Source organism: Achroia grisella, unplaced genomic scaffold (assembly GCF_030625045.1).
Source record: "Achroia grisella isolate CSIRO2021 unplaced genomic scaffold, CSIRO_AGI_Agris_v1 utg856, whole genome shotgun sequence".
NCBI lineage: Eukaryota > Metazoa > Arthropoda > Insecta > Lepidoptera > Pyralidae > Achroia > Achroia grisella.
The window spans coordinates 108,041-116,691 of NW_026713045.1; the positions used below are offsets into that span (position 1 = coordinate 108,041).

The 8,651-nt window shown below is 32.1% G+C and overlaps 1 long non-coding RNA gene across 1 annotated transcript in view; it reads right to left on the reverse strand.

Annotated features, from left to right (window-relative positions):
• Positions 1-4,492, reverse strand: part of LOC131852709 (uncharacterized) — a 42,989-nt gene extending 38,497 nt beyond the window's left edge. Inside the window, exon 1 of the long non-coding RNA XR_009357951.1 lies at positions 4,054-4,492. This is a non-coding gene — a long non-coding RNA (uncharacterized LOC131852709). The remainder of the gene's footprint in view (positions 1-4,053) is intronic.
• Between the last annotated feature and the right edge of the window lie 4,159 nt (positions 4,493-8,651).

Here is an 8,651-nt window from a genome sequence, read left to right on the forward strand (position 1 = left end):
ACCTTCTTACAGCTCGCTTCATGACCTGAATAAAATAACAGATAAACCTTATGAAAAAAGATTTGAAATCTCATCAAACCATATTATAACAACAGCTAAATGTAAATAATGAAAATTTATAGAAATTATAAAGCACCATCAATGGATCATTCGACTACAAAAATTGTTATTTATTTTTTAACTATTACGTTTCTTCGCTGGTATGTATGAAACTTTGTGTAGAGTAGACGTGTTGTATAATACATTACTTCTATTTAATAAACTCTAATTACTTTGGTAATTATTGATATTTTTTAATGTTAGTATTCTAGATATATTTGTTTAAATATCTTTTAGACCCGGGTATTTTACTACAACTAAACGATTTACAAAAACGCATTAAGAGAATGTTCGCACGTGTTTTGAACTTATCTATCCCTATTGAATGCTATTTTTCTCCTCTATGTCTTTGCAATATAAGTAGTACGTAAATAGGCTGATAGTTTAATTTCTAAAACATGATAGAATAACTACATGATCGTTCCTTTATGCGAGAGGATGAATATGAATACCTACTTTGTAAAAGTTTAACATGTCACTAATGAAATGTGCAGAAATCTTAGTAATAGGTATGGAGTACTCATTAATTTCTTTAAGCAATTCAATCTACAGACTACAGTAATTAGTTTCGCCACAAATCCCCGAGTCATGGCTTACTATATGAAAAAGGTTAGGCGCTGTAGCTTTCAGAATTGGTCAACTAAGGCCGGAGGAGAATTTTTAAACTGCCCTGCGGTCACCGGCGATGCGACGTGACGCGAATCACGGCAACCCTCGTCTTGCTATCTACCCACTGAACATTTATAAGAAACATGCTTGTAATTTTTACAGGAAATTGAACCTCCCGCATCGCTGACCTATTTATTTTGTGGACATGCTAGGGTTTTCTTTCGGAGATAAGGTTTCCATATTGATATCGAACACGACTGATGAAAACTTCATATTCCCCGGGGCGTCTTCTCCTTTATTTCTCAAAGTTATAAAAAGTAATGAGGTATTTTATGTCTATAGCTACTGCTTTCTATTGTTCGAAGTTTTCCAACCAAGACGGGCTTCTCAAATTGAAATTTGTGTTTAAGAGTCCGGAATAAAAATAATATCTGCACATATACGAATATTACAATGTATCTGTAATATTGTTTTATGTTTTAAATGCAACTTCTTCCATATAATGCTTGTAAAATTGTACCTAGTAAGTTCATTTTAACAACTTTAATAATAATATTCTAATACGTTAATACTCAAATTGTAATAGGAAAAATGCTTCGCATTTTGATGTAATTGGCATAAGGTATAATGTTTTCGTTATGTCAAATATTCACACAGGGATATCTAAACTCAAACCAAACAAAGCTTGTACTATAAGGCTCTAATAGTAATACTTAAACATACTTTTTTGTAAATACATTCATAACTTGTATCCAATATGTATATACTAGAACGGCAATGCAAAGATACTCAAAACAGTATAAACAATAATAACACATGAATACAATTGTTAGAATCTTGTTGGGAACCTGAGACTATAAGAAGTAAGGCAGTACATTAAAGCACTAGACCACCGATGCCGTCAAATGCATTTATTTGTTTCTAAAACATGAAATTCGTAAATTTAATAATAATCCTACCTTATCAAAATAGCGATGGATATGGTGGATTAGCCATTAAGTTTAGATTCAGCATAAATGCAGTGTGACACAAGTATCATATGCTTTAGAAATCTATCAAAATTTTATTTCTCGCAATATCTTTATATAACGAGTGAAAAAAGATAGAAATACTTTATCCACAATCTTTATAACACTTAATTCTAAATATTTTTGTCATTATTTACTAATAGTAAAATTAATGAAATACGGACCTTATCGCGTTTTATTCGTATTATTACGGTCACAAAATTCGGGCAGTATTGCAACTGTTATTATGTCAGATAAATGGAAGAAAAGTGGATGTTAATTAATATAATATCATTCACCTTCGTTTTGACTGATCCCAATACATTACACCTAAGTCAATTCAATATTATTTAATAGCATATGTAGTTGATCATTTTATTATATAAACAAGAAGAACTAATTGTGACTTCACACCCCTTTTTCAAAGTCGGCCGATGGAACCTTTATCACTTTGTCGTGATTACTTTTATAGTATCACGCATTTTACCATTACCTGAGATAGGAAGAAATCAACAATTATATTTGAAGTTATGCCGAAACATTAAATCCTGAATTCAGTACTAACACAAACACAAAACGTTCATAAACTTCATTCAAGTTTCATTAACAAAATCATTATTATAGTACTATATAAACAAAATTGTATAAATATTATTATCATATAATATTCGTCATATCGTTCAAAAGATGAACACATGTGACATCCGATAACCTATTTAAGAATCATTTTTATTTTAAGATGGTAAATTCTTAACTGTCATTGTAAAATATATTTTAAAAGCGATTCCTACAATACAGTTAAAACTGATTATTTAAACTAGCAGAAATAGAAAATCACAAGGGGTGTTCTTGTTAAACACATTTGATTACTAGCCTAAACCAATGGCTTAGTCTGTTTTATTTTTAAATAAAAAATAAGCTTATTTCATTACACACTTTATCTTCAAGTCAAAACTTATTAAGAACCGTTCTGTCGTATATCTATCGTAAAGAGATATTTTCGCATTAATAATCTTAGTGTGGAAATGGTTTTCGTGTCTAAAATAGGTGAGACTGAGGTACCCATGCAGACAATTTTTACAGTAAAATTGATATGCTTCTTGGTATATGAAGTGGACTCATATACTAAGAAATACACCAATTTTAATTAAATGTTCGGTGTAATAATTATGTATATCGTAACAACCTTATAATTAAAAACTGATATTAAGGACGCCCATTTCCGTGTAAAAATATAAATTCATCGTTCACAATTCAAAGACTCATTAAATTATCCCCATTTAAAAATAGGTATGTAATATTTCTTATATTTGTAACACAAATTGCTATAAAATGTACAACATTGCACAATGTCATAGATAAGGGCAAAATACTAATGTATAAATCCGATTCATATTATGCGGAACACCTGACACCTCATATATAACTTAAAGGCAACATCTCGGAATATAAAATTATAATCACGCCTCAGAATGCATAAAAAAAGGGTTGGACTCATGACACGCGTGGGTTGACACTCTCACACACATAATCTCTAGATCCTCGGTAACCGTTACCATCGGGACTCCCGCAAAGAGACCCCTTCACAGACATTTGCCAAAGACATACGACGTCCTCATAAATTTTCACGCAAGTTTGGACCTTACGTTTCAGAAAACCCGATGTTAGAATATTTTAGGCTAACGAGTATGTTTTTGGAATGCAAAGCAGACCTTTACACATTAAAAATGAACCAGCTTGCAGACCAGTTCTGGAAGTTGTGGTTACACCCGTATTCATCTATATTTATTATAAGGAACTATACAACATATTAAGAAGTAGGCAACTTTTAGGCAATGCATATTTTTATTAAAAAGTGTTTACTTAGTTTGTTTGTAGTTTTTCTTATAATCCATATACTTCAGTTAGTACCGTGTCAGTACCCTTTCACGGCTAAATGGCTGAACGGTTTTTAATTAAATTTAATATGATGATAAATTGTATCACTGAGTAGTCTATCTTTTATATACAAAAAAGCAAACGAATCGCGGATAACAGCTGGCGTATGCAGTATAGTTCCTTTTTCCTGAAATTAAACCACTACTTATTATAGTAAATACATTAAACAATGACATAAATATAGTTTTTATGATGGTCACAAAAGCTTTGAATTACATTAATTTCAAACAATCACTGTAAGTAACTTCCCGAATGTGTTGCTGGGGATAACAAGTTCTTGTAGATGAAATACGTCCCGAGAATTGCGTGTTAATAATACAGGCGGTGCATTCGACAAGCTTATAATATACCCAGACTACAATAAGTATACGCTCCACCCCTATCACCACAGATTCCTTACCGTTTGTCATAAATTTTATCACTCCAATGAGCGGACGCAAACGAAGACCTTTTTCGGATTCTCTCCTTCGTCGAATTAACGACCCGTGAACTCGTGACCGAGCCTCCGAGTGTCTTTTTTCAGTCACAAACACGATCACTTTAGAAAAAAATCATACACTTAAACGTATTTTAGAAATATTAACACAACACATATTTCATTTAAATAAATACACCCTCACCTTTTTATTTTTGAAATCTTCAAAAAATATTTAATTATATTTATTATCAATGTCTATTCAAATAAAGTTATCACTCTATATAAATTTAATGTCAAAGCTTTAGGAAAAATATATCAAATAACTTTCTTACAGTTTAAGTGAACAACTCTAAAGCAATTCCTGTGAGGGGGGCGGTTTGAGGTTTCGAATGTTGTCGTGTGTTCAATGTCAAACAGTGCGAATTGGATACGCAAGGACTTCGTCGGCAGTCGCTCGCCAGGCGGCCGGCTGCGGACTGCGCGGGTGCTACAGAGTGTGGCCGCGAGGCCTGCCGACGCCGCCCGCGCCCGCCGTTTCGACGCACGCGCCCCAAGGAGATCGATACACCCCGCCCAAACCACTATTGCGCCCATCGGGGACCAGCTGGCCCACACACGCACACATATGCACAGTATCATTATACTCTCGCATCCAACTTCTGTTAGTTCTTGTCGAGCCTTAATATTTTTAAGTTTCCTTTGAAAAGAGCCGCTAAGAAAACTAAACTTGCTTCGCGGTCAGTTTGGATCAGGCACGATCTTTATTTAGTAGCTAAATATGAGAATATTATAATTCTTTAATTTAGTTTACGCACAATATAGAGATGGTGAGAAAATAAATTAGTCGTCTTAGTTATAACCTGTATGAAGTAGATAATGTCCACAAGCGCGCATCTTGAAGTAACTCTATGAGTTGGTACGGCACGATAACTGCGACTCAGTGGCGACATTTCTTTCAAATCATGCCGCTATAAACACTTCTATGGAATAATGTTAATAGATGTATTTTAGGTACCTCTGATGTTAAGAAATACCAATATTCCCAATATACTTCGATCCCAAGCATTACGATTCAATACTTACTATAAAAGCAATTGAATAAAATATCCCCGGAGACTTTTCTTTGCAATGTCAGTTCACACGTTTAAGATAAATTACTCAGAGCGTGTACAGTAGATGTACAGTATTTTCCTAAAAAAGTTAGTTAAGTGTATAAGGCATATGTATATAAAAATATATAAGATATCGATATTATCTATTTATGTACGAATACTTTCTTGGATACAGTTTAGCATAAATATTATCGGATACAAAAGGCCTCTCCCAGGAGATCACGATTGTGTTATTATCTCTTATCACGCTACGATTATAACGAGACTTTCTCTCGACTTTTATTTGAATGAAAACAAGAAGTAATAGGTACAAATAGAAATTAAAACGAGTGGGGTGGCAACGGTCCATTCATGTCGTCGAAGGAAGAAAGTTCTACACAAAAGGCAATCCAAATTTATGGGATGCTCGGTAAGACCGATAACTGTTTCTTCTACTGCCCACATCTAAGGTTTAGATATAGACTAAAAAATGCATGGGTACAGCTACAATTCACAAGCAGTGGTTTCTTTTTATGTTTTCTCGAGTTGGAAAAATAAAAACCGATCGGGGGAACGTTCGATGTGCATAATTAAGGTCCGCACACATTGAATCATTAATGTTTGGGTAATAAATTTCTATTGAAGCTGTATTCATACATACTTTTAGACGTCATGAGAAGTTGGGCTATTTATAATATATTACAATTTTCTGGGTTTCATTCACAAACATGTCGATACTAAAATGTAGTAATGATATAAATGAACCTAAATGCTGCCAAAATGTAGGTATTTTCTAATGAACTATATATGTATTTAAATATAAAGACACGGTAAAGGGACGACAACGAATAATGTCGCATTGTTACAATGACATTAAGAAAAAAAATTTTTCGAAACTTAATTTAAGCACTTTTTTTTTGACTATTCATAAGTGCTTAAATTAAGTTTATTTGAATAAATGATTTTCTATTCTATTCTATTCGTTGGAATAGCAAACAAGCTGGCGGCTCTCCAGATGGTAAGTGGTAATCGTCCCATATATGGTATACGAACAGCACCACGAACATCATATCATCATAGTATCTATGATACCCCTAATGTACTGTTATTCTGTAGAGCTAAAATATCATTCCTCTGTACCCTGTTATTCCGTGCCCTTCAGTCGAAACACATCTTATAAAGCAAGCTTATTGGCGGCCAAAATACATAATTCAGAGGTATCCACGGAATACTTTGCACATAGTCTGGTTAGGTAAAGAAGTTTTTAAATTCCAAGTAAAACAAATAGATTTATAAGTATTTTATTTGACAAGATCCTTTGACGAGATTTACTTTTCATTCAAATAAGTCTTCAATTGACAAATTAGAAATATAAATAGAATTTTTTTCTTTTTCTTTTTATGAGGTTTGGAATTCTACTGTTTTCTAGAAACGAACTTCTTCCCATTCCATGGATTAACCATGCTGATGCAGAATCCATCGTGTCGTAGAGAGTGAAACTCTGAGCAGTTACCAAGACTTGTGAACCGGGTATATGTATAGCCGCTTTGATTTAGCTACGCATTGTAGTATAGAATTTACTGCAGTTGTAGACAGGTGATGGAAATACAAAAAAATGTAATATTTGAAAGAATTTGTCCTACAGGTATGAAACTAATATGCTAAATCCTCCTCCAAGCCTCCAAGCTCCTAATTGGACAAATTATTTACTATTTAAACATAATAACGTGTTTCAAAATTCGTTTTTGTATTAAAAAGGTTGTATACTAGAAACTCATGTCTAAAAAGGACATATCAACAACTGAATTGAACGTTTCCGAACAGTTTTATTTATGTAACTTCGCATCTGCTGTTGAGTAGAACGTTGTATAATATAGGTACATCTTGAAATTAGAAATGTAAAATAATTAATCTTTTTAAAAAAGATCACACACTAAATCGATACCTATTATTTGTATATTTATTTATACATTGCGGATTTAAAAAAAAAAATTATCGTAATCGTTACTTATATAAAAAACATGATCCTAAACCATTAATTTAAAAAGTCAATGAATAAATATTCTCATACTAATTTAATTAATATTAAACAATATATTTTTAAGGATCTGTCGTTACGTATGTTATAGAAAACTTAATAAACAAATAAATCTGTCAAATGTAATTTTATCCACTAAACGGGTATAGGTATTGATAAATATATATATTATAAGATAAGTTAATAAGTACTTGATTACCACTTATCCAGTAATAACATCAAAAGTAGATGAAATGAAAACTATTATTCCTCACAAAAACCGTTGAGTCAAAAATATTCCATGCACTTTGATGCATGCATGAACTTATAAAAGAAATCTACTTTACTCTCTATAATTATTACTTTTTAATACGAAAACTTAAAAAATGCGGTATTTTTTTCGACATAGATAATTAATTAATTTAAACCAGTCTACCGTATATGCTTTAAAATATTATTTTTTATAGAATTTGTAATAAAAAAATAAACTGTGCTGACAAATTGGTATTGTTTTCAGTAAATCCGTGGCACCTGTAGGCTAATCGAAATTCACATTAATGCAAAAATAATGACGAACAAAAGAAATACGAGTGTCATGGGAGAAATTTTTCATACGAATAAACACAGCACCTGTTACCTGCTGAATTCGGAATGTGAGGAACAGAGTACCACTTGTCATTTAATTTAGGCATAACTCGTGAAGTGTTGAATCATGTGAAGATATGCGACTAAAGTAAACAAATATTACCAGGGTTTTGCTTAAATAATTAAAAGGTTATTGTAGCGAAAAATAAGTACTGTGTTAAAATAAATAATTTCTGTATAATGTAAAATTATTGAATGAATTGACATTGTATGCCTCACAGAACATTGTTTAAAACAGTCCAACATGTTATTTCAGTTACCAAATTATGAAATATGGAGTACATTTACACGGCAAATTTCAATTAAAGGGGTTTCAATTATTTTATTAAAAAATAACATTAAAGGGAAAGAACGTAAAGATATTGTAGCACTTTCAAATGAATGAATTATCATGTATAGAACTAGAGAAACACAGAATTATATATGTGTATAGGTCTCCTAACTCAGACTATGAAAAATTTGAGTCTATTTTTATTACTTAATCTAGAACATTACGGAATTAGGGAAAAGTCCTCAGAACTCATTGGATCTTATCTGCGCGATAGAATTCAAGTAGTAGACATTAAAGGAAGCAAGTCTAAGGTGTCATATATAAAAATGGGTGTACCCCAGGTTTCTGTCCTTGGCCCATTTCTTTTTCTTGTTTACATAAACGACTTACCATACCAGTTTCAAAACATATTTGACATAGTATTGTTTGCACATCACTTATTTTCAAAGTGAAAAGAAATACAAAGGATTTTAGTGCTATAAGTAATGCTCTTGAGGATGTTCTTAACTGGTTTACATCAAATAATCTAGCGCTTAATTCAATGAAAAGAAAATAT